Raw genomic sequence first — 27,036 nt, forward strand, 5'->3', positions numbered from 1 at the left:
GCACTCTGGGGGCCACTGTGCCAAGGCAGCCACCTCCATCCCATGCCTTCTCCTTCTTCTGCCTGCAGGTGGGCCAGAGGCCACCAACGCCAGCGCCGCAGGGCAGGCAGAGCCCGGCCTCGTCCATCCACGGGGTCAGGCTGCCAGAGCTGCCCTGCCCAGAGAGCTTGCAGGCCGCTGGGAGTCGCCACGCACAGGTAGGGAACCTGCGAGAGACGGGGCTGAATGTTTTCCCGACCCTGGGGAGCTGCCAACGGGCAGGTGGGAGGTGCAGGAGAGGACAGGCGGGCTCGGCCCCTGTAGCAAGCTGGACCCCCTGTGCCATGCCCAGCAGGCTGCCTGGGCATGCCGGGGATGCTCCTGCGGGGACCAGCCCTCTCCCAGCCGGCTGTGGGAACAGGGCGGCAGCTGCCTGTGGGGCTGAGCGCTGCCCTGGGGGCTGGCGGGGGAGCCCGGCCACAGGAGCTCTTCCAGCTGTTACAAGGGGGGCAAGGGCCACCGTCTCACAGCCTCTCTCCTCAGCTTCTTTTGCAGACAGACAGCGTGGCACACATGGAGGCACTGCCCTGCAACCTGATGGTACTGCCCAGCATCGTGGAGAAACTGGAGACTCTGCCCGGGCGGGCAGCGGCACCCAGATACGCACCCGCAGCTCGGCTACCAGCAGCTGACAGCACCCGCTGCAGGCTGCCTGCTCTGCCAGCAGCACCCGCTGCACCTTCTGCGGGGGCATGGGACACGGCCAGCAACAGTGCAGCCATCAGACACCGACAGCCGGTCCCACCTCCTCGGGGCACCTGCGGTGAGCGGGGCAGACCTGCGAGGGTCAGGAGATTCAGGCCTGCCACGCAGAGCCCTGCGGCCTATACACCAGCTGTGAAGGGGACAGCTCCGTGCCTCACCAGTGAGGTCCCAGGCAAGGTTTTCCGCGGGAGCTGGAGTCACAGCCAGCAGGCAGTGGCACCGTGGGACTGGGCACGTAACAGGGCCCTGTCAATAACAGCAAGAACAGACGAGGTCCAGGTGTCAATGGGAGCAAGGCTCCTGCAGCTCAGCTCTCGCCTGATCCCCATGCATGGGGGGGACACTGATGCTGCCGTCAGGGGCCCTGCACCAGCTGCCCGGGGACAGCATATGAGGCCGGGGTGCTGGGGACACGCAGCAGAGCACAACCCAGCAATGTGGGCGATGTGGATCAGGTGCGACCTCTACAAGAGATCACCGGGGGTGCACCACGAGGCTTCTGCAGAGCATGTGGACATCCTATCCATCAAGATGCAGGCTCCGGAGGAGCTGGGGAGGAGCTTCCTGGCCCGCACCGGGCACAGTCTGGCCCAGCTCAGGAATGCCAGCCTGCAGTGTCAGCGGGACTGCCCAGAGGAAAAGGCCTTGGCCGAGGAGGAGTGTCAGAACGACAGGGACAAAGAGCTGACCCAGGGGGAAGACATCAACATCCCCAGCATCTGTGTCAACAACTCCTTGGTCCAGGAGCTCTTCCAGGATGCCCACTCTAGTCCTCAGGAGGGGCCTGGCTGGCCCAGCAGCATGGACACAGAGGGGACTGGAGACAGAGCTGGGGATCTGCAAAGTCCCAGCTATGGTCCCAGGGACATTGAACCAACAGCTTCTGGCCTGGCCGGAGCTCATGAGGAAGAGGGGCAGCGTGCACCACTCGCTCCTGTGGCACAAGAGGAGGCAGAGGAGCCAGCAGAAGCCTTTGGCGAGCAGGCCCCAGCAGCAGAGGCAAAGAGCCAGGCAGCTGCCCCACACAACCCCGCAGGCTACGAGGCAGCACTGCAGGACACAGCCTGGTGCATTGTGAGGGAGGTTGTGGCCAGCGCTGTGCTTGTATTCCAACAAGAACAGGCAGCAAGAACACCGGCAGTACCTCAGGGCACCGAGGGTCCGGTGACCACAGAGGCTCATGGAGAGGACAGCACAGCTGTTGTCTCCCCGGCAGCGCAGGAGGATGAAGTGGCTGCTTCAGTGCTCCAAAACGCTCCGGCAGATGGCGCACGCCACTTTGCCCCAGCAGAAGAGGCAGAGAGCCAGGCACCTGCCCCGCACAGCCCCACAGCATATGAGGAGGCTCTGCAGGACGTTGCCTGGCACACTGTGCGGGAGGCCGTGGCTGCTGCTGTGCTTGTGATCCAGCAGGAGCAGGCACAGCGCGCGGATGCAGAGATGGCTGCGAGAACACCTGCAGCACACCAAGACACCGAGCATCTCTTGGCTGCAGAGCCTCACGTAGAGGCCAGCACAGCCCCTCTCGCCCCAGCTGCAGATGACCAGGGAGGTGCAGCAGCTTCTCCCGTGGCTCAGGAACCTCAGCACCAGGTGAGCCAGGCGCACGTGGCCAGCACCGGGCATCCTGAGTTGCCGAAGGCAGGCGCAGCGCCCGGGCTGTGTGTAGCAGGGAGATGCCTGGTGCCCTCCAGGTCTCCCGCTGACATCCCCTCCCTCCCCTACCTCTGCTCTTGCTCTTCCCCTGCAGGCGCTCTCCGAGCATCCAGGCAGCGCACAGCCCTCCTGCAGCTGCAGGGACGTGCCGGAGGATGTCCCAGGTAGGTCCCTGAGCCGAGGGCAGGCCTGGCTGGGTGCTGCTCATCCCGGCGAGCGGCACCCAGGGCAGGTCGGCAGCACTGCACACACGGGGACTGGCCGTGCTGTGGCCACCCCTCCCTGGGGAACCGCATCGGTGGCAGGGGGCTGGCAGTGGCTTGCCCGTTGCCTGCCCAGCCCCTCACCTACAGCTCTCTGTTCCCCGCAGGCATCGTGGCCCTGCCACACACCCCGGCTCGACAGCGACGGCCCTCCTTCTTCAGGAGGGCGCTCAGGGCTCTGCGCAGGGCTTTCCGCTGTACCTGCATAGCGGGACAGAAAGAACAGTAGTGTCCTGCTGCCAGTGCCAGGCGGGTCCCCAGAGATGGCATCTGGCCCTGAGCCTGCACAGCATCCAGGCAACCGAAGGATGGGTGCATGGACAGCGCCCCAGACATTCATCTGCCCTGAGGACATCGTGCTGCCAGCCTCCGCTCGGCTATGGAGGCTTTCTGAGGCCAATAAAAGATGACAATTTTCCCCCAATGCTTGTCTGTGCCTGGCCCATCTCAGGAGAAAGATGGCTATTGACCAACACCCCCAGGTCCCTTTCTGCCAGGCAGCTTTCCAGCCACACTTCCCCAAGCCCGTAGCACTGCACGGGGTTGTCACCCAAGTGCAAGACCTGACACTTGGCCTTGTTGAAACTCATACCATTGTCTGCAGCCCAGCCAGCCAGCCTGTCCAGATCCCTCTGTAGAGCCTTCCTACCCACCACTAGATCAACGTTCTCACCCAACTTGGTGTCCTCTACAAACTTAGCGAGGCTGCACTCGATCCCCTCCTCCACATCGTTGATAAAGACATTAAACAGAACCGGCCCCAGCACCGAGCCCTGGGGAGTTAGGAGAGCACCCACCCGCCTTGTGCCCACGCAGCCTTACTTTGCCAATAACGAAGATGTTGGAGAGCCTGGTAGCAAAGCTATTGCCATTGGCATCCTTCACGTGAACCACGTCGAATGACCCGGGGTGTCTCTCCTGGTTGGTGATCACTCCAGTATGGCCCAAGTTGGCACGGAATGCAGGTGTGAGAAGAGCTGGCGCCAGGAGCCGTGGTGAAGGCCTTCCGCTTGGCTCCTTGAGGAGCACCACTGGAGAAGGGCAGCGACAGGGCCACACTGGCCCACGGAGCGGCCACCAGAGCACCTGGGGACACCTGCGTGTCCCACAGGAACACTGGCACACTTCGAGGAGCCAAAGAGCTCTCTCTGGTCCCAAGACTCAAGCAACCCCTCCACCAGCTCATTGCTTTTACCTGGTGCCTGCTTGCTTTTGGAATCCCTCCAAGTCCCTATGCCAAACATAGGCATATGTAGGAGGCTACACGGGAGGAAACCCTGCTCCAGGTGGTTTCTTGGGAAACCACCCCTTTCCCAAGACTGCCCAAGACTATTTTAGAGAAAAGCTGTTTGGCATTTGTACTTAACTCCTGTACTGCTCTCCACAGTGGGGAACTGCCACATGGGGTGCAAGACCCACCTGTGTCGAACTTGATGAAATCTGTGATCTTGTCTGTCTCCAGGTCAGTCTGGACCGTATCATTCACCTTGAAGAGGGGGTCTGGATAGCGGATGGTGCGGGCATTGTGGGTGACCAGATGAGGGATTCCTTTGGTGCCCACGAAGATCTTCCTCACTTTGCACAGGTTGTACTGCAAACAGAACCCAACGCTGCTTAGCTGAGGCAGTGCAGCACCATGGACCAGGGGACTCTTGTCCCCTGTGGGAAACCTCGGCTGGTCCGAGGGATCAGAATGCGAGTTTAACGTTGACCTTGAGCAGATATCCGTGGACCCTTGAAGAGACTGGGGAGTCCTGAGAAGAGCTGAGTAAAAAGATAAGGGTTGGCAAACATCCTGGCTCTGACCAGACCATGAACAGCGTGTGATGTGAGAGCGTATTGGGCAAAAGTAGAATGCTGAATATATGCATAGATAAGCACCCGGGTAAAACAATATAAAAAAGCACTGCTTGTTAAGTAAAGAAATTGGATTGCTGCAACTTGATGTCCAGTGTCGTGTCCGTCCCAACAACGACACCCCCTCTTTTTGGGGAGGGCTGGGCTGGTTTCTCCGGCCTCGCAGTACCCGGGGTGGAGGGAAGCGGTGGCGCGGGGCTGAGGGGACCTCCTTCTCCTCGGCGCGGCGCCCCCCCGCTGGGGGGCGTGGCCCGGGTCTGGCCCTCGGCGCATGCGCGGGTGGGCGGACGCGAAAGAGAACGTTTCCGGTGTGCGGCGGCGGTCGGTACCGGGTAAGACGGGGGGGCGGCGCGGAGGTGTCCAGGGCAGGTTCAGGGGGTTTGTGGGGTGGCGGGACCGGGCTGGGGGGCTCGGGGGGCGGCCTGGGCCTCTTTGAGGGGGACGGAGCCGAGTGGGGGGTCCTCGGGGAGAACAGGGCCGATTCAGGCTCCCCCGTCCCCCGCTGCCGCCCCCTCACCCCCCGCTCGCTCCCCGCAGGTGGCGGCAGCCCCGGCCGCAGCGCAGGGTGCCCGGGGCCGGCCTGGCCGGGCGCTTGGCTCCGCTCTGGGCTCCGCTCTCAGCCCCCCCCGGCAGGTCAGCCCGGCCGTGCCCCCTTCGCCCGCCTCCAGCCCACGGCCGAGCCCCCCCAGGTACCCCCGAGATGGGTCGGGGGGTGTCAGCGCTGGGCCCCCTGAAGCGGGGGTGGGTGGTGGGCACGGGCATTGTTGGGAGCCCGTGGGCAGCCCTGGGACCCCCTTAAAGCCCATGGAGACCCCCCGGGGCCCCCTTGTCTCCTCCAAAGCCCACGGGGAGCCGTAGCTGTGGAGTCAGCTTAAGGAGTCTGCCCTAAGGACTGCTGCTTTTTGGAGTGTTGGGGGAGGGGGAGGGTTGTCGGTGTGGGGAGTGGAGGTGTGTGGGAAGAGTCCCGTGTCTTGAGGGAGGTTTGGGGGTGTTGGGCAGATTTGGGGGAGTGGGGGAGGGGTCCCCTCATTTGGAGCTCCCTGGTTCATTTCTTCTAAACTGTGGGAGGCAGCGGGCGAAGGGGGAAGGCAATAGAGTGGGTTGCTGTATTTCAGTCCTTGGTTGAGAGTCAGCGACTCTGCTCCCTTGCTGCTCAGCAGACTCTTAGCTCCGTGGGGCTCTTTCTCCAGGCAGGCTACGACTACAGAAACGGCCCCACTTCCTCGGAAGAGTTGTTAGCAGTGACATCTGGGAACGTACTGCCTGACATTGGATAGACCTGGCACAATGCAGCAGCTCAGAGCCCCACAGCGTATGCTTCCACACTCAGTTCCATCCCCTGCCTGGGAACCCGCTCTTTCTCGGTCCCTGCTGGCAGCTCCTGTGGAGGCTCCTGGCTGAGGACCAGCCCCGGTTTCCCCACTGCTCCATCAGCAGCCATGGGAGAGCGGGGGGTGTCCTGAGTGTGTGAGCACCACTGGCTCTGTTGCTGCACTGGGCCAGGGCTCCAGGAAGTGGTAGAGGGAGCTCTGAGAAGAGAAGCTGCTCCTCAACAGGCTGCTGCAGTCCTCCGAGTTGGCCAGCAAGCACAGGCTGCAGGGGCTCTTGCGGTGGCCCTCGGGGGGCCCAGGAGCCTGGGGGATTCCTTGGTACAGAAGGAGCTGTCCCCACTGATAGGACCTATAGGCGGCAGAGGAGGGCAGGGGGACCTTGGGGGCTTGGGGGGGGCAGGGGGTAGAGAGAGGTCATCACTGCTCAGATGATATATGGTTGGCAGGGAGCCCAGTGGGTCCTGTGGGGCCCGGTGCTCCCTCCTCGCTGCCTCCTCGGTTGCCCTGCAGAGGAGGAGAGAGAAGAGACCCGCTGCACCCTGTCTCCTCCGTCGGGGCCTGCGAGCAGAACCCCCTCCTCAGCAGGCGGGCAGGGCTGCCCAGCGCAGGCAGGGCAGGGCACGGGCTGAGGGTCTGGGGCAGGATCTGGGGGTCTCCCCCACACTCCCTGCTTCTCCTGTGTTGACTCTAGCTCCCATCCTTCATCCACTAGCCGAGAAGCTGCTGAGGGAGGGGATGGAGTGAGCGGCCAGCAGCCCTGGGCACAGCCCCGTCCATTGCTTTGGCTTTTTCCAGTCCCTCTCCTGGACCCCAGGAGCTGGGTGAGTGGGAGCAGCTCCCAGCCCCATGCCACAGCCCCCCACCCCACCCCAAGCTGCGGCACTGTACGGTGCAGCAGTCGCCTACCTGGAGCCGCTTGGTCCGTAGCACAGAAGAGACCGCGCTGAGCCCCATCAAAAGCATCACGAGCGGAGCCAGGTGAGCTGTGGGGGGGACGTTGGAGTCCCTCCTGGCACCAGCTGCGGTGCAGCCGCGCAACCCTGGGGTGCCCCCCATGGGAGACGTTAAAGAAATAAAATGTTGGTCTCTATCCCTGGTGCTGTGGTTCCTCCTCCCATCCCGCGGCTGGGGCTGTGCCCCCTTCAGTGCCCGACCCAGTGGGACAGGCTGGCACTGCTGGCACCCACCAACCTGGGGGGGGTGGTGCCAGGGGAGCTGGGTGGGCTGGAGAAAGGGAGGAAGCACCTCTTGAAACCAGCTGGGCCCTCTCCAGACACAAAACCCTCCCCAGAGGCACCAGAGGGGACCCCCAGATCCTTGAAGGGCTGCCCCAGACTCCCTCTGGCCTGCAAGAGTCCCCCCCAGGACCCCAGTGGCGTCCCAAATCTGGGTTCTTTACCTGCTGGGCAAGCCAGTAACACACTGTGTGGGAGCAGCCAGCCAAGCCGGTTTCAGAGCACAAGAGGTGAGAGGCAGGGAGCTGCCATCCCACTCAGCTCCATCCCCGCCGTGCCTTGGCTGTGCAGAGAGAACTTGGAGGGAGCTGCAAAACAGCTCAGCCCGGGCTTATCTCAAGATGGCACAGAACAACCAAAACCAAATGGCCCTTAACAAACAAAATGCCCCGAGTCCCATCCCACCACTCTTCCTGTGACGTTGAGCGCCGGACATCACAAATTGGCGACAGAGACTTCACTATGGCACCACCAGAGGGAAATATCCCAGACAGTGTAATCCACTCGGGCATAATCCTGCACCCTCACCGAGTCAGGAAATATAAACCGCAGGGTCTGGGGAGACAAATGGGGAATCCTCCAAGGATACAGCTGGCCCCTAGGAGATCTGTCCCCCCCATCCAGGACGCTGTACAGGGTAACTTCCCCGGGATGGAGCGACCTCACCTGAGAGAGAGAGGGTAAGTGACTAAGAAACATCCGTACGGTATAGGGCATGCGATTGAGTTTGTGACTGGTGCACTCTTCTAAGGCATTAATATCTAGCGCCCTTGTGGTTTGTGTTGCTACTTGTCGGGGGCATTTGTAGTGGATCCCGCTAATTGCTTCTAAACCGCAATAGTGCAATCGCCATCGCACACACAGAACTTGCAATAGTGACGTATTGGACCTGTGAGTGAAGTCCAAAGAAATTGTTAATTTGAACCTCTCAGTGAAGCCCTTTTTCCCGTTTTGTCCCACTCCCCGAGCCACTGGGTAAAGCGACACCTGGCAAAAAACCCCACACCACCCTCAAAAACCCCACACCACATCCCCCACTCCCCACCCACCCCTTCTCCCCCCATCACAGCCATGGGGCAAACTCCCACCACTACCACCCCCCACTCTCAGCTCGGCCGTGACCCCCCCCCCCGAGTCACTGGAGAGAAAGCGACAGAGAGCGAGCTCAGGCTCGTGTGAGCTGGAGAGATTTCTCTTTGTTTTTTGATGTTGTTGTCGTTGGGTGGGATTTGTTTGTTTTTTTTTCACAGAACACTTTGGCAGTGTGGTGTCACAGCCCCCGGGGCCAGCGCCACTGGCTCTCGTCCCTCCTCTTGCCGGACAGCTTTCACCACTTACCTTGCTTGGTTTTGTTAGGGTTTTTTTTCCTTTCTATCTTTCTTTTTTTATATTTGGGGTTGTTGGTTTTTTTCCTTTTTTCTTTTTTCCTTTTCCCTTTTTTCTTTTTCCCCTTTTTATCTTTTTCCCTTTTTCTTCTTTCCCCTCGTTTTTTCTTTTATTTTTCTTTCTTTTTCTCTTTTTAAACATCTCTCAAGCTTTCTCTGAAGGAACGGCCCCTGGCTCTCAGCCAGCGGAAGGAGACTATGGAAGAGCTCTGGCACCCGTGGGATTGCTTTCCTTCTCCCGCCTCGCACTCAGTAGAGCGTGTTTTCCAATTCATTTTTTTTTTTATTAAGAAAATAAACAAAAATAATGTGCCAGCTATCAGTTTTGTAAGGCACACAAAATCTCTAAAAGGGAAACACAAGCACAACGTGCTGAGGTATGAAACCCTGAGGTAGTTTTTGTGTGTGGTTGTGTGTGTGTGTCATTGGGGGTTGAGGGTTGTATGCGTTTTATTTTTGAAATTTAAAAAAAAAAAAATTTTGCTAGTGTTTTTTTTTTTTTTTCCCCAGCCCTGGGCTGACAACCTCTTGGAAATCTGGCTTTCCCCCCCTGCCCCTCTTTCCCCCTTCTCTCCTTGCAACCGGGATCATTCCCCAAAGTGTTTACAGCCGAGCACAGCCTTTCCTTTAACCTCTAGAAAAGCCGGCTTGTGCTAAAAAACAAACATCCCCCTCCCGCCCCCACCCCCTCTGAAATGAAATAAATAAAGAATTAAAATCCTTACAAAACTTAAAAATCGCCGTTAGTTTTGTTATCATTACATTAATGCTAAAAACTGATGAGCCACTGCACTGCGTGACGCAGCCCAACCTCGCCCCCTCAACGCTGGGCGAGCTCCTCTGGCCATGCCTGGGATGAAAACCGGGTGGCTTTTAGGAAATAAAAAATAATAAAAAAAAAGAATAATAAAAACTCTCTTTCTCTCTCTCTGCCTATGTTAGTCCAACTAAAGGGATAGCGTCAGGAGGTGATGGAGAGAGCCCTCCCCACACCCCTCGGTTGCGCATCCTCACAGTGCCACGTGGAATGGGGGGGGGCTGTTTGGGAGGGGTCTTTGGTTTGCTCCCCTGACCTGCTGGGAAGTTGGGGGGGGGGGGGTGGGGATGTCCGGCAGCGGGGTTACATTCATTGGGCAGTGCTGGGCAGCACGGCGGGAGCCTCCCTTGCTGTGCTGCGAGGCCGGGGCTCCCGGAGCGTGTTTCTGCTCCTGCTGCTTCACCTGCTGGAGCAATTCCCTCATCTTGCACTGTGCAGTCCTGGGGAGGAGAGGGGAAAAGCAAGAGGTGGGGGTCAGGGCACTGCTTCTCCCCCCACCACTCACCCCCAAGCCCCCACCGAGCATCTCGCCGCTCCCAACTTGTCACTGCAGACAAGCTGTAAGTAATTTCAAGGGGTTTGTTTTTTTTTTTTTTTTGTTTGATTTTTAAAAAAAAAAAAAAAAAAAAAAACAAAAACTTGTGCTTCCTCCATCGCTCCTCAAGAGCACCTGAATTTTTCTGGGGGGCCACCATCCCTCTCGAGTGGACAGGAGACAAGGTTATGGAAGATGCACCCAGGTGCGATGCGCGTGGCTTTGCCCGCACCGAGGAGTCCATTCACACCCTGGGCGCTGCTCTGCACAGCATCCAAAACACCCATTTTTAGCTCAATCGAGCCAATCTTCAATTTCAGCACTCCCACAGCCGGGGGGAGCTACCGATACACCTTCAGTGCCTCTTGGGGGCACAGGGACCACCTGAAAGAAGAGCGGCAGGACACTCGGGTGGTGCTGGGCTCAGCACGCACTGCGCCTTTCCTCGGTGGACGGAAGCGGCCGGGGAATATTGGGTAAAGCCACGGCCAAACCGTACTTGACTGGCAAAGAAGTGCCCAATGATTTTAACGATGACCTCCTCGTTCTCGTCCGGGGTTTGGTCTCGTTGCACAATGACTTCCGCACTGGTTAAGTTTTGCGGTTCATTCACCTGGAGCGAACCACAAGAGGGTTTTGTTGTGGAAGAGCCAAAATCCTCTGCTACCGGTGTCACCACGGCACCAGGCACCCTGTGTGTCTCCCCCTTCCTTGGGACCAACGAGAACCACCACCGGGACATGGGGGCTGAGACATCGCTGAAACCACTGTGCACTCGGGATTTGTTCCCCTGGGGTGGGCGGGGGTGATGGGTGATGCCCAACTCTGCGTCCCCGGGGCACCACCACCTACCATCTTGCCACCTTTGCCTATAGCATGGCCAGTGGTGAAAGAAGGCACCTTGATGTGGGCTTCAAGCTTCACGTCTTTCGCGTTTTCCTCTTCCAGCTTCCCAAAATATTCACCCCTGGGCCTGGGGAGGAGACAGACAGGAAGGAAAACCTTCAGGCAGCGCCCACTGTGCCTCTCCATCCCCAAAGCTGATGATGTCCCCATGTCCAGCAGCATCAAAACCACTGTACCCAGAAAAGAGCTCCCCTGGCGCTGAGGGAGGCCAAGCCAGGCTGCCAGCACAGTGGTGACCACAGGGACACCCTCGACTTGTCCCTTACTGTCCCCCCCACCCACAACCCCCACCCAGCACACCTTGAACTGAGCCTCGGGCAGCCTCGTGATGACCATCCGCTCGCTGGCCTCGGGACCTTCTGCCGGGGCGATCTGGGGAGGGATGAGGGAGAGGGAGCATGAGCGCAGCCCCCACTTCGGCAAGACCTTCCCTTGGTGGGATGTACCCCCCCAACGCAGGGCAACCCCCCCATGCAGGAGCATCCCCTCCCACCTGAGCTGGGCTGATAACCAGGGTGCTGCAGACCTGGCCTTCTACTAATGACAGGCTGGAGAGGTGGGCACATGCCAACCTCATGAAGTTCAAGGAGGCCAAGTGCAAGGTCCTACACATGGGTCGGGGCAATCCCCAGCAAAAATCCAGGCTGGGTGGAGAATGGATGGAGTGCAGCCCTGGGGAGAAGGGCCTGGGGGTGCTGATTGATGAGAAGCTCAACATGAGATGGCAAGAGAAGCTGTGGCTGCCCCATTCCTGGAGGTGTTCAAGGCCAGGCTGGTCAGGGTTTGGAGCAACCTGGGCGGGTGGGAGGTGTCCCTGACCAGGGCAGCAGGGTGGACTGGATGGTCTTCAAGGTCTCTGTCAACCGAAACCATTCTATGATAATTTGGGGAGCAACACCACAACCCGCAGACTCCCATTCCCTGCCCTTGGCAGTGGGGAGGGGAAACTGAGGCACAAAACGCAGACCAGCCCCGCGGCGCCTTCCTCACCTTGATGGAGGCACCTGCAAACCGCACCAGCTGCTTGATGTGCTGCCCCTTCTTCCCGATGATGGCCCCCACCGCCTGCGTCCCGATGAACAGGTTCACAAACTCTTGCTCCGGCAGCTGAAGGGGCACAGAAGAGCGAGAGGGTCCGGGGACCGGCCGGACAAGGGATAAGGGAGGTGGTTGTCCCCATGCTACCATCCCATGGTAGTAGCTGCTCACCCTCCCAAGGCGCCCAAGCGAAGATCTCCTGGAAAGGGGTACCAGGCACTTACTGGGTGCTGATGGCGGAAGGCACCAGCTGGGGGGGGCTCCATACACACCCAAGAGGTACACCGAGGAGCCCTATGGTGGGAGAGAAAACAAGGGTCAGCGACGGCCTCAGTGTGCCAGACCCTTCCCGGCCACTCCCAGTCCCACGCAGACCAGTGTGCCACCACCGTGAGCCCAGCAGGGACACGGGGACAACCCTTCAGGCCCTGAAACACCCCCTCACAGAGCGTGGGTGCACCCGAGGGTGCCTCGGGGTGAGCTGCAGCCCCGACCCAGCGCGATGGGGCTGGGAGGCGGATGGGGGCTCCCAGTTACCCCACTCCCTCCCCGCTGCCATGTTTTCATCTGTGTCCTGCATTTGTAGGGGAAAACCAGGACACAACTCTCTCCTGCTCTGCGTTCCAGCAAGTGCAACCAGATGCTACCTGCAAACCACCATTGCTCACATGGAGGACGAGCAGACCCAGCTCCCCTGACCAGGCTGGACGCCGCTCTCGCTCCCAGCCCTCCATTTAAACCCACCACGCCGAGGTTTTGTGCTCCTCCTCGCATTGAGCTCACACTCCCCGTGTCCACCCTCTGCTTCGGGCCACGGGCTGCTCCACGGCTCCTACACCAACGTGTCCCCTCCTGCCCAGACACTCCTCGACGCCGGGCTGGACACTGCACCTCCTCACTTCCCTCCCTTCACCAGGAGCCTCGTTCCTTCTCCTCCATCCTTCCCACGACTCTACAGCTCCACAGATGAAGCTACAGCCACCGACACCAGCTCCTGCTCAGGACATTCGCTCCTCTTACACTTAAAAACCCTTCTGGAAAAGCCTCTCCGCCACGGGGCTGCAGCAACACCCGCACATGCCCACCCCACGTTAATGACGGGCGAGCACCGCATTGAAGAGCCCCCTTAGGAGCAAGGGCAGGGCGAGGCAGCGCCCCAAGAGCCAGCCAACCCCCCGCACACAGCTCAGCACTCACCACACGCTCGCCGGCCCCCGCAGCAGCGGCTCGAGCGGGGCTGCCCGCGGCCGGCGGTCGGGCGCCGCTCCGTCACAGCCGCTCACCATGGTGGAACGCCGAACGCAGTCCACGTCCTTCCAGTCGCGCCGCAGCCATGGCGCAGCCGGATGCGGCCAGCGGAGCTCCGCGCCAGAGGGGCGCAAAGCGCCGTGCGAGCGCGGAGGAAAGGGCTCGGTAAGCCCGGGATTGGCATTCCCTCACCCACCGCGGGCAGAGGAGGCAGGAGGGGGCGCGCAAGAGCCCGCGCCGCCGGGCGGTGCCGCTCACCTCAGTCCTGCGGGACGCCGAAAGGCTTCTCCGCTCTCGGGGGGGGCCCTCCGCTCTCTGGGAGGCTTCTGGGGGGCCCCTCCGTCTCTGGAGGGCTTCTGGGGGGCCCCCTCCGGCCTCTGTGGGGGCCTCTCCCCGAGGGCAGACAGGCCTCTTCCCCGCCTCCGGGCACCCCCCGCCTCCCGGCGCCCAGCTGCCAGCCGGGGCCCGGCTCGGGGCTTCCGGAGAAGGGCCAGCGCCTCCCCCAGACACAGGAGGGCGAGGCGGGATGGCGCCGGCGCAGCCCCACCGCAGGGCAGAGGCAGAAGCGGGCCGGGCGGCCCTTAACGGCCCCCTCAGGCAGAGCACAGACGCGGCGCGCCTGCGCGCACCCACCGCCCCGCCCCTCTCTCTCCCCCTCCAGCCGCCGCTGTACCGATGGCTGCGGGGGGCCCTCGGCGCCCTCCTCGCCGCCCCCGGCCCCGCCGCCGCGCAAGAGGCCGCCCCTCCCAGGTCAGCGAGCCGCCCCGCCGCCTCAGGGCCGCCCCCGGGCATCGCCCCGGCGCCCACTCCCCCCCCCGCCTGGGGCCTGCGGTACCCCCGGGGCCTCCTTGGCGGGAGCCCGCCCGGCGCCTCGGCCGGGAGCGGCGTTAGTCGCTCTGTGGGCTCGGGTGCAGGGCGGGGTCTTGCTCTGGGGCTCCCCTGGCTCTGGCCTCGGCCCCTCTGCCCGCCCAGAGTCCCCCTCCGGGGCGGTGGGGCTCGTGGTGGGCCCCGGCAGCCCCGTGCCCCCCCCGCCCTCTCCCAGCCCGGCAGCCCCGTCCTTCCGGCCCTGTGCGGCGGCTGTGGCTCCTGCCGCTGTGGGCTCGCCCCGGGCCGCAGTCAGAGTCGTTCCCCTGTGATGCTGAGATGACTGTGGCTTCCAGATGTTCCCCCCAAATCCGTGGGCAAAGCCACCCCCTCGTTGGCTTTCCGTCTGCACAGCGGGGGCTTGAAAAGGGAAAAAGAGGGGGTGGAGACTTGGAGTGGTGAAGGAGCGGGGAGCAGCTTAGTACAACTTCCCAGGAGAGAATTCCTCTTTTCTCGCCCTCAAACTGATCCTAAACCTCCAAGTGGCTGGTAAAGTAAAAAAGGACAAAACAAGGCTCTCCCAGGTGCCGGGTGCTCTGGTAAAGCTGGAGAAAGCGGCATTTCTGTTCACAGGCAGTTGCCGTAAGTGCCGTCAGGTATTGAAACTGCGCTTCTCTCAGGACGTAGCCTTGAGCCTGGAGAGCAGCTCAGAAGGAGTTAGCTCCTGCGAACAATTGAGCAGGAGGATACAAAGATTTTGCCTTCTTTACTTTTGCCTTCTGAAGTATGAAATACGCTGAGGAAGAATGCATTTTAAGGGAAGATATTTGCCTCTAATGCCTACCCCCCAATATTTTCTGCCTGACTTTAATAGCATAGAAATAGCCAATACTTTTGACATTGTATGAAAGGTGCCGTTAGGGACTTCTTTGTGCTCCTGATACAGAGAGAAGATAGTCCAGAAGCAATGCTATCAGCAGGGTTCGGGGGCATAACAGTTTCAAAGAAATTCCTTTGTGTAAGAAAGACCAAAGAATTCTTCAAAGAATCCTTGCTGTCTGTCATGACATTTGGGAGGACAAATAGAGGCAAAAACCCACCTAGGACCATCCTTTGTGCTCCATTCCCAAAGGAAAAGGTGATTGAAGTGGGTGTATGCACGAGTTGCTTTCCCACCTTTTATTTCCTGTCCTCCTTAGACTTTTCTTTGCAACTCAGTGTAGTGATTTACGAAATGAGATGGCGTAGTAATCTCTGGTGTGCTGCTTTCCCTGAGAAAAGAGGAAAACTTTACATATGAACTTAAGTTTTTGGCAATGGGAACAAATGTAAAATGTTAGGAAGCATTAACCGAATGAGAAAAAGAGGCCTAATGTGCTGCAGCGGGATAATTAGCTCTCTGAGAGCGGTCGTTGGCTGGGAGAGGTTGAGGGTGTTGAGGAGGGGTGCAGTTAGGTGTGTGTGTGCCTGAGATGATCCCAGGGGCACTTGGAGGGGGAGACCTTCGGGATAGGAAAAGTAACTTTGGAAGTTTGGGCCCTGTGAAGGGAAGTCAGCCTGTTGGGAGCTTCCCTAGGGCTGCAAAACACTGTTGTGTGTGTTCTTTCCTCAGCGTTTGGATACCTGTGGACGATGGTGACGAGAGTCTGCCGAAAAAGAGAACATCAGGTATTGCACATTACAGAAGTATTGAATATGCCTGATTTTTCTGAGGTTTCGTGTCCCTTGGAAAAGTCTGGCTTTTGTGCTCTGGCATTGTTCCTGAAACTGTGGCTTTTCAAGCTGTTCTTTCCTTGTGGCTATCTATCCCTATAGCCAATGGCTTGAGGGTGTACGGTAGGGCTTAGCCCTCTGTATGACGTTATCTGCGGTGACTGTGGCAGGGCACAATACTTTTACTGCCAGCAGGAGATAGCCCAGGTCTCTGGCGGTGAGCCCGCGCGTGTCAGCAGAAAGAGTATTTTAAATCAAAGCTGTGTGCTCCCTCCTTGCTGTATTCACAATGTACCTCTGTTGGTTTTCTATCATGTTCTTATACGGCCTGTCTTTGTTTTTTAGATTATTCCATCTCTGAACAGAAAGAGAAAGTTTCTGCTGTGGTGCAGTTGCCGACCAAGGCAACCAAACGCCCGGCGGCCTCCGTCAGTGAAGATGCTCCAGGCACAGAGTCTGCGGAAGAGGTTAGCGAGGGGTTTGAAATGTTAGGGTCTGTGCAAGGTGCGAGAGCAAGCGGCTCTCCCTACTGCATCTTGAGGTTGAGCCTGCTCTGAGCCTGTACAGCTGTACGTGGTTCTTTTGCATTTCTAGCAGGCAGCTATAATGTGGGCTGGGTTTGCCTTACTCAAGTCTGCGTCCTCTGCTCCGGCACTGGCAGCTGCGGAAGGAGCAAAATGTTTGTTGTCTTCCAGATACTTGACAATTGTTCAAGTTTATAGTTTTAGTGTGTTTGTAAACTGTTATTCTCTTTCTCGAGCTTGTGGTTAAGTCATCAAAATACACTACCTTACAAGAAAAGCTGCATACTTTCTGTGGATAGACCTCTTTCTGCTCATTATCCACCAGTCCATGAGAAGATTCCTGTAGGACTTTGGCTCTGTAAAAATGAGCCACTGACTGCTTGACTCCCTGGTTTGGTTCAAAGGTGTAGTGCTATTTTTCTTATTGCCCCATGGGATAAGAGGGCTAAGAGACTGTCGGGCTCTAATTCTTCATTCCTGAGAGAGTTGTTAACTCATATTTGTACAAAATATATTTTTCAAGGGCTGAACTATCACACTTTGGAATGTTTAGGAGCTGACTGAGTGATAACTGAGTGACAAGCTTTTATTCTTTTAATTGCTGCACGTATGAGAGCCTGTATTCAAAAATTAAAGCGTACCTGTCAGAGATCCTGCAAAGATTTGCATTCTTCTGCAATCTGACCCAGCAAGTCATGGTCCCCAATTCACAGTAGAGCTGACTAAGTCTCAGGAAGTTTGTTTGCTTGGATTCACATTCAGGTTATACTCACACTGGTACTTTTTTTGTTTTCTTTTAAGCCTCGGTCCACTTTTGAGCCTTCAAGTAAAAGACCAAGATTTTCATCGCTCGATGTAGCAATGCTGCAAATTGGTAAGGCTGACATCAAGTTATACGACTTGTTTCATTTTCACCCTACCTTGTGTACCGTCCAAGCCTACCCCTAGGGTTCTGTACGGATTATTGCAGGCACGGGATGAGGCGGCATCTGGGAAGACTTGAGCGTGACCTCTGTTTCTTACCTGCATCCTTGCATTGCTTCTGGAGTGGAGCTGAGCGTTTATCTTGTCATCTCAGTGCCAGAGCTGCCTTGGATGCAGTCCTTCCATTCTGATCCGTCCACTGTTAGCTTGCCAGAAGTAAATTGTTTTCAATGCTCCTTTTAGGTAGTAGATCCCAAGAAGACTTTTGTATTCAGGTTTTGGCTGGCAATACCTTGTGCACACAACTTGCTGTAGTTGCCGGTGTGGAAACCTGATGATGTGAGAGAGAAAATGAAAAGTTATCTTTGGTGAAGCTCGTTACTGTAAACTCATGAACCTCTTCAGTTTCCTTTTAGCGTTCCTGATGCCTTACACTCTTCTCTCGTAGGTCAAATTCCGTGTGGAACCCGTGCTCACTTGACTAAGCAAACACTATCCCATCCTCACAAGACAATTCCATGTCTGAGGTAAAAATCCTTCTGTTTTCTTTGACTTCTTCCCCGAGAGGTTTACTGCCTATACTTCCCTGTACTTCCCCATTAGCCAGTTGAAGACAGCAGGTCTTCATCTGAAAGTCATGAACATCTCGTGTCTGTCTTCTTCGTCATTGGTGTACATGCTTGGCAAAGTAGTTGGTGGTGGAGGTGCATATTGGAATGTTCTCTGGATACCATTTCTTTTGCCATTGATGTTTTCAGCACAAGCCGGAACGGCAAACAGAGCATCAAAGCTGCCCAGACAGCTTCTTACCACTGAGGCCACCCACTAAGGAGCGCGCTGCGCCAGAATCCGCCACTTCAGATGAAAATCCATATCATGAAAATGATACAGAAAACAGTTTCTCATGTAATCTTAAGTGCGCTGGCAATAGCATTTGAGAGCGGGTCAAGACTCTGCTTTGGGAGTCTAATCTGCCAGTCATTGCTTATTGTGGTTTGGCTCATATTTTGGAGCAGATCTGGAGCATGAGAAAGAGATTCCTTTCAGAGGAAGCTAAACCAGAGAAGTTCCTGGGGAATGTGTCTAATGCACTCCAACTACTACTGAGCATATAGTCCCTGAGGTCAGAGCAGGGCAGGTCTGAAGTAAAATGTCCTAGCAGTGTGGATGCTGTGGACATTGCCATTCTCAGCGTCAGCATAATCTTTAACAAATAGATTGAGCAGAATTGGTCAAGGCTGGTTGAAATGAACGCTGTCTTGTCCCGCAGAGTAAAGTGGCCTCCTCAGGTTGATGCAGATATTTGTCGGATGTGCAAAGAATATTTTTTTCTTTTCAAAGAAAAACCCCAAAAGCCACCGTGAATTGGTATGCACTGATAACAAATGGCCCACATATAAAAATTGTGATTCTTCTCTGTTGTTTTTTTCCTGCCCCAAAGTGTTCAAGCCTCCTCCAAGGAACCAGTGATGACTGTGAGTCACATAGAAGAACTAAAACACAGAGGAGATGTCTGTCCACGTCCAACACTAAGGACTGGTGAGTATCCCCCTGATTCCAATCCGTTCCACTTTGTAGGTAGACTTCAAATCAGAACAGGGCATTTCCTATACACTCACAGATGATGTTCAAAGTTCAAAGTGCTTGCCAGAATTCGAACTTCCTGACCATACAGTCATCATTAAAAGTTTTGGGGTTTTTTATTTATCAGCCTGAAATTGAGAGCTGTGTATATCTGATGGTGATTCAAATTTGACTTCTTGTTTTCTTACTACTGCTTTCCTGTGCAGGTGTCGAATGTATAGATGTTTGCTGCCCGCAGTGGTCGCAGAGAGGTGATACGATCAGGTAGAGTCTCTTTTAATGCAGTAATGAGTAGCTACCTTGCGGCTCCGGAATTGCTCGCAAGCCAGTTGCATCTCCAACACAGCTGCCATGCGAGAGCCGTGCTGCGTGACAAAGAGGGTTGTGCTGGTGTGGTGTTTGCTGTGGGAAGAAAGCCAGTAAGGGTGCGAGTGGTGGCCGTCCCAAGTTGTCCTTGGATTTGCAGAATCCGTTTTTGTTTGTGAGTCGTTCTGCCGAGCCATCAAGGAGCTGACATTTCATTTCTTTCACTTGGAAACTCGCATCCTGACCAGAAGGATTAGAGAGCTTGTAAAGCCTGGTGGGACTTGAGGCAGTTTTTGGGACTTAGAGGATGCGTGGGGTTTGACTAGGAGGGGGAAAAAAGCAGCGTGCAGTTGGGTTTGAGAGGCCAGCAGCCTCTCTCAAAGGGGTCTTTTGGTGACAATGCAAATTTGTGTTTTTGAAGCAGGGACATATATCTGGACAACTTCAATGTCTGTGTATCTGTTTGCTCTTCAGAGTCTGTGTGGTTTGAATGACAATCCTCTCCAAATGGGGTTAGTCACTCTCTTGACTGGCCTGTAGAAGGCAAGTAAACATCCTGTCGCTGTCCCATTTGGAATTCAGTGTGCTGGTCTTAGTTTCCTGAAGCTCACTCTGTTTGGATGCAAGTCTAGTTGCAGATGTTCCTGTTACACCTTGCAGTAGAACACCCAGCGTGCAGTGTTTATCAGCAGTAGATCACAAAGCACTCGATAGAGGAAGTGCTGGTTGCTTCTCTGTTTTCTAAATAATGCAACTGACAAAGAGAAGGAAAAGGAGTCTTGTACAAGTAAATGGGAAAAAAAAAAAAATTGCAAAGCTCCCAGCTCTTCATTCTATCCCAGTCCTGCTGCTAAGAAAGAATGGTGCTGGACGTTGAGGCGATATTGTCATGTGTTGGTGTGTGCAACTGGGGCTGTAGTCAGAATAAGCCTTGAAAAAGCCTTTCTTGTCCAGAAGGTGAATTCCTGAGAATTCCATGGGAGAGGACGGATACAAAGCTCACTTCTCTCTCTTCCTCTCCTGGCAGGTACTGCACACCAGAAGAAAACTCTCAGGAAGAGGAAGGAGCAGCGAAACAAACCATGGCAGGGGTAAGCTTGCGTTATTCACAAGGAAAATACAGCTATTTGTGATCAGAAACTTCAGCACTCTCCACTTCACATGACTTACTCAACAATATCTGTATTTGCCCAGGTTGTTTTTCCCAGGGAAAGTGGGAGCATTGTTTGATAAGTAGCGCTGTTGCAAAGTGTTTTCCGCTGCCATTAATTTTGTTTCTGGACTATTAGGAGCACACTACACTATAGCATTTTGATTCTTCCCCTTTCATGTGTTGGGTATACCCTCAAAATCTCTAGCACACAGCCTTAGTTGACCTGCAAAGCTGGACTGGGGTGACTTTAGTCGTATCTTGTTTGCTGGGATGGGAAGTACATCTCTGACTTCCACCTCTGGTCAGGATTGAGGTCAAAAATACAATTTTAATCATGGAAATCATAAATAGTAGTCTCACTCTCAACTTGATAACTACACGTGGAGGCTTTGCTGGGGTTCTTAACGCTAGCCCAAGCCAAACGAGCTCTCTGCCTCTCTTGCCTCCAAGTGCAGCACTCCATGGGTGCACAGTTGGAATGCAGTCGTCAATAATAAGTAACTTTGGGGTTTGCTGTTTGGATGTGTGTACAAAAACCCTTCCAGTTTCCTATATAAGCAAGATTTTCTGTCCTATCCCCAAGCAAACAAATCTGTGCTTGATTGCTAGCTTAACGTCCGTTTGTCTAACAGAGGCAGCGTGGCACTGAAATCTCAGAAGATGCATTATTCCGAGGACACCCAACACGTGTTCAGTCCAAAAAGTCAGTCAGCCTCAATGTGGAAGGAAAGAAAGTGCCAGGCTTGGGAAAAACAGCGGAACGCTTTCCTCCGCTCACAGAGGTACCACAGCCGACAGTCTGTTAGACAAAAGAGAAGGTTGTGACAGAGCTGCAGGGAACTCCTCTTATTCTCGGTGGTTCTTAAGGCTCTTTGAAATCTGAAGAACTTGCATTGAACCTGTTAGCGAGTGTCTGCGGCTGTGACTTCACAGTGCGAGGGTCAGCACTAAAGCTGGTTTGAAGGATTCCGTGTGCTCCAGCACTCCTTCAGTTGTGCTGCCCTGAGGGTTTGTGGGCCTTCTGTTACCAGGACAAAAAATGAGTCCAGGTTGAACACCAGTCTCCAGAGCAGTGCTAACCCGACTCATCCAGTTATATTGGATGTGCCTCTTGTCCTACCGTGGTGATAGAACCTGAAAGATCAGCTTGTGCTGGTCCATGGTGCCGTCCACCGGGGAGTGGGAGTTCAGTTTCCCCTGCTTGTATGAATTTTGGCTGCTTTTATTCTTCAGAGTTGCAGTCTAATTGAGCTCCCCCCACTTTTTTCTGCCTGTTGAGGATGGACTTGGAAAGGGTGAGCAAATGCAGAGTTTACAAAGTCTGCAGCGTTGATGCTGGGTACAAGGGAAACCGGGTGGTTTTCTTATTTTGCTCACCCAGATTCAAGCAAGAAGATGCTATTGCAGATCAGAGTATTTTATACCACCATTTGTAGTGGTTTCTTTGCATTCCCTAGGCAGACTTAGATGGGAACGTGCAAATTGGGACCAGTTGCGTGCACAAGCTGGACTCCCCATTGCCTGACTCCAGTGTAGCTGCCTCAGTTTCCCCCTTTGCCGTTCCCTTTGAAGTCTCCCACCTTCACACTCTTTCAGGCTCCTGACTTAGCTGCCTCGGTACGGAGGATGCCCGCTGGGGTTGGCTTAAACCTGGGTATTGCGAGGGCCGCGGCAGCACGTGGGAAAGGGGTTTGCCAAACTTGTGTTCTATTTTCAGCTGCTTTAGCGTGTTTGCTAAGTTGACGGGTTTTATCCCCACGTCCTTGGTGAAAAGAAACGGCAGCAAGCCTGGGCTGTGAAGTTCAAAGTTAGGATGCTGAAACCAACCAAGCAAGGCAAAAGCGCTATCGCTCACTGAGGCAGGAAACCGTTGAAGGCAGTTGCTCTGTCACCTGAGCTGAATTTACAGGCCGTGTTTCAGTGGAAAGCTGCCCCCAGGTCAGCGTGCTCCATGCTCTGTTTCACAAGTCCTTCCCCATTGAATTGTTCCTTTCAGGCCATGGAGAGAGAGGTCAGTGCCGCATTTGGCAAAGGTGAGCCAGATGAGATCATGAGCAGTGCCTTCAAACTAAAGGTCACTCGTGAGGACATCCGCACGCTCAGGAACCTTTGCTGGCTAAACGATGAGGTAAAACCAGCTGCAGCACAGGGCTAGTCTCACTCAGCCTTTATTGAAAAATACCCCTCCGCCGTGTACAGAAGTCCCGTCAACGTTCTTTGACGGCCTCCGCGGCAGAGCCTAGAAATCTCTGTACAGGTCTTATTTGTGGTATTGAAGGGTCGAGCGTTTCTGGAAGTTCCGTTACTTCTTGTATGACGCAGCTTCCCGGAGTTCGTCCGGGTTTTTGGTGTGGGGGGCAGGTGTTTTGATCAAACTGCCGATGTAACCCCGTGTGAAATTCTGGGAACAAAAGCTGACAGCTGAGGCTGGAGTTCTCTCCGCTGCATGCTTAAGGGTGGCCAGAAAAGACGTGGTGCTGTATTTTTGGTTGGGGAAGGCAGCGTCATATGTTTACACCTCACGTTTCCTCTTTATGGTACAGGTGGTTAATTTCTACATGGGTCTGCTGATGGAAAGAGGGAAGAAGGAAGGCTATCCAGCAGTCCACGCATTCAGTACTTTCTTTTATGCCAAACTAACATCTGGTGGCTACGAAGCAGTAAGAAGATGGACCAGAAGTGTGGATGTCTTCAAGCAGGACATCATCTTCGTGCCTGTGAACTCGCGAGCACACTGGACACTAGCCGTGAGTCCCATGGGCTTTTTCTTTAGAATTGGACAGGGAGCAAAAACTGGCAAGAGAAGTCATTTAGGTGTTGGGGGGTGTGCGGCACAAGGTTGTGCTTTGCCTAACGGTCACCTTTTAATAACAGGTCTTAGATCTCAGGAAGAAGACCATCACGTACTTGGACTCGCTGGGCCAGAAAGGGGATGAGATTTGTCAGACTTTACTGTAAGTAACTGCTCCATCACTGCTTTTATGGTGTGAATGAGGAGAGGGATTTTAGATTTAGTCCCTGTAAGGCGACTGCAAGTTTTCACGTGGCTTGTAGATAACCAAGCAGGAATCTTGGAGTTGCTTGCTGCGACTTGTCTGGCATTGACTGCTTATCTGGTGTCACAGCGTCCCCTGCACCCAGGGTCTGGGGTGCCTGGATTCTGCCGCCTTCCCGTGATAGGCACAGCCAGATACGCCATAGCCCCGTGGCACACGTGTGCCGACTTTGTTAGCTGGATCCCAGGATGTGGGATGAAGGCACCCGGTGGAATTATGGCATTACAGTTCCTTGCTTGGTTTGTCTCTTGGTCTTCTGATAACATGTGATTTGCGGTTTTTTGGCCTCTCTGAAGCAATGAACTTAGGTTTGTGTGGAAGTCTCTGTTGGAATTGTTGGCCTCGTTCTTGAGCATTAGCTCACAGCCTCTCCCCATGTTTGTAAGTTTCAGATTGGGATTTTTCCTCCCAAATCAGCCTTAAATCAGCTGCTGTGAGGATCCTCTGACATTTTCCTTTCCTGCTGTCCGTCTTCCTGCGATCCTTCAGCTGCTTTATTTTGTTGTTGGCCTAAATTACAGAGATGAAAAGGGATTTATGTTTTTTCCTTTTGTTTTAACCAGCCAATACCTGCAAAAAGAAAGCCGGGAAAAAAGAAACCTGGAGCTGAATGTTTCGGAGTGGACTCTTCACAGCATGGAGCCACATGTACGTGAGCACCACTTGGGTTTGAAATGGGAACTGTAAGTGCTTCTTTGGGGCCCAGATCCTGGCACGTGACAAAGCAAAGTGTCCCTAAAGACTGGATTTAAGAAAGGTCACTTGAGAAAGACGCCATGCGAACCTCGAGAGGCCTCGCAGGGAGGAGAGCTGCTGCCCCTTCTGGGCCTGCCAAAAATTTGGATTGTAGTGTCCAAGTCCGGGAGGCAGAGGGGAGGGATGGTGTGCAGTGAACTGGGTCTGTTCCTCGTGGGCGGGAGTGGGTATTCGGGATTACGCGAGTAGGGTCAGGAGTGTACGGTGAGCGCAGCGTCGGTGTGGGTAATGTGCGCTACTTTTGAGTTGCTTTTCTTTTGAGACAGAGGGAAATCCTCCATCTTCTTTGCATTCCTTAGGAGATCCCTCAGCAGCTGAATGGAAGCGACTGCGGCGTCTTTATGTGCAAATACGCAGATTACATCGCCAGAGAGAAACCGTTCAACTTTACCCAGGTGAGTGAAGGTCATAAACCCCTCCAGCCCCTTTCGCGCAGGGACAGGAGCCAGGGAGGTTACGCAGCAGCTCTTAATTGTGTCCAGGGCAGGGGCTGAGGTTTCGTGCCCCGTTTCGGTGCGTAGTTGCTGGGGTCAGAACTTCCAAGTGGCCTGGGCAGGGCAGAGCTGTGGTTCTCCATCCCCGCCTTTGGGAGCTGCTGCTGGTGAGATTCCTCTTGGGCAAGATACTGCCGCCAGCGGGTTTGGCATATCTGGGCTCGGTATCTTTTGGAGAAATGGCTTCTACCCTTTGACCAGTCAAGACACCGCTTCTTTTTCTTGATTTCGTTTTAGACGGGTCTTTTATTAGCGTGCTTGTAAGCTGTCGCGCAGTCAAGTCAATCTGGTTTTGTCGGTTTGTCGTGTCACCCTCTTAGGAGCCGCGTGGGGTGTTGTACCCAAACGGTTGACAGTTCTTAAAGGGAACTTCATATTAAGGATTCCGCTGGGCGTTTATGCCTGTTTGCTGCCTCTTTCTACCGTGACGTCATTATTTAATGGATTTCTCTTCTCTTTTCAGACTCACATGCCATACTTCCGCAAGAAGATGGTGTGGGAGATAATCCACCAACAGCTGCTGTGACACGTAGACTATTAGAGTTCTTATTTTAGTGACATTTCTTAGACTTCAGTTACATTTCTTAGACCTTTAGTTACTTTTCTTAGACCTTTAGTTAGTTTTCTTAGACATTTAGTTACATTTCTTAGACGAATTTTCCTCTTTAGGTTATGAAGTAGAAGTTAAGATGGTTTATTCCCCCCACCTCCCTTATTTTGGAGACAGTAACTCTGGGGTTTTGTTTTGTTTTTTTTTTTTTCCAACACCACCAACAGCTGCTGTGAGATGTGCACTATTAGAACAACGCTGTGATCACCTCCGGGTGACTAGTTGTTATTGTAATTACATTTCTTAGACCTTATTTGGAACAGCAGCAGGCACACAAATTTTCCTCTTCAAGTTATGAAGTAGTGGGTTAAGACAGTTTATTTCCCCGCTCCCCCCCCCCTTATTTTGGAGACAGTAACTCTCTTTGAAATTAGCTAACGCACCTTAAGCGAGAGCCAGAAAGATGGGTGTGACCTCGTTAAGGGCAGAGTGAAGAAGGAACATCGTCAACTTCCATGGCTGAGCCACACGCTCGCGCCTCGCAGCGCACGCGACCACATTACAGACAAATGGGAAACATCTGTGGTGGTGGTTACAGTCGTGTTTGCCCAACTTACCTTCCCAAGGACAACGTGCTGAACTACCGTCTCCTCAAAGAGAGTTTTCCTCTGTTTCTGGAATATCTACCGTCTACTTGATTCCTAAAACTGGATTTGTCATGACCACGGAAAGAAAGCGTTTACCATCTCTTGATTTCTCACCAAAGCCCCTGTCATTTGGGCTGGTTTGGGGTTGTTTGTTTTTTGCTGTCTCCAGGGAGTTATCTAATGTGAAAAGAGAAGTATTTATTTCTTTATATAATTTAAATATTTATTTTAATAAAAAGAGCCTTAATGGAACGAAACTCTACCTCTGTCCTGGTTTGAGGTAAAACAGAACCAATTTTGTTCAGTAACTTTGCTTCTTAGCGGGGCCTCTTCTAACTACTGAAGTTAACTGCATATTGTGCAGACAGTGTTCACTCTCTCAGAGAGGTCAGACCAATGGTTACAGCTGATGCCCGGGCGTGGGATGCAGAGAGGCTCTGCTTATACTCATTGCTATAACCCCCACGGCCAAACAACTTTGTGATTTGCCCCGTTGGAGGGTCAGAAGCGGAAAAGCATAGTGGGGTCCCACCTGCAGGGAGGAGCGGACAGGACAGGTGACCCCAAACTGACCAACAGGGTATTCCATCCCATCTACCTCATGCTCAGTATAAAAGCTGAGGGATCAAAGGGTCAGTGCTCTTCCTTCAATGGCCGACGTCTGAGGGGGACTCTGTTCGTCTGCCTGTGATCCCCATCCTGAATGCAGATCCGGAACCCAGTTCCCGTCTGTCACTGAGTCCAGCCTGGGACTGCCCCAGTGCCAGCCGGTGACGTGATTGTCATCTCGGGAGCTTGATACGGTTTTGTATATATTTTTCATTATTTCTTTTTATTTTATTATTAATATTTCATTAAAGTAGTTTAGTTCCTTCTAAACTCCTAAGTCTCTTTTTCCTCCTCTGCCTCTCTCTTTGAAGAGGGGTAGAGGGGAGCATCTGTCGGTCCCGTCTGGGGTCCCTCGGGTCTCCAGTGGTGGATTTGGCCTAAACCACAACAGATTAATTGGAGCCCAACGTGGGGCCCGAGCAGTGCTCCACCAGAGCTGTGATAAATTGTCCAAATAGTTTGAATTCCAGTTTGCTCGGAGATTAGAACAGATAGCTTGCATCATGTCGTTCTTAGACGAAATCGTGTATCATGCCTTTAAACAGCTTTGTTGGACCTTAATGCAGTCAACTTGGTTTAACCTGCCAAAGGTGTTGCAAACTTCATTTATTCTTTGTCTTTTTATGGGAAGGTTTAAAGGTGCTGTTTTGGTGTGGTTCGCAATTCAGATGTATAACACGATGAGTTGGGTAATGGCTCTACCTGTATATCTCGGGCATCAGGTGATGGGTTCTGCTATTAGTTACACTTTCGGTTCTACCTGGGGAATGTTTACTTCGCCCTTTGATACTTATGCTGATGTGACACCCTCAGAGCTGGGGCATGGAAACCTCCCGGGGTCTGAGGATAAGGACTGGTACCTTCTCAAGATCGTGATTTTGTTGTTGGGGCTCCTGAATGT

This window comes from Vanellus vanellus (assembly GCF_965231255.1).
Source record: "Vanellus vanellus genome assembly, contig: HAP1_SCAFFOLD_39, whole genome shotgun sequence".
Classification (NCBI taxonomy): Eukaryota; Metazoa; Chordata; class Aves; order Charadriiformes; family Charadriidae; genus Vanellus; species Vanellus vanellus.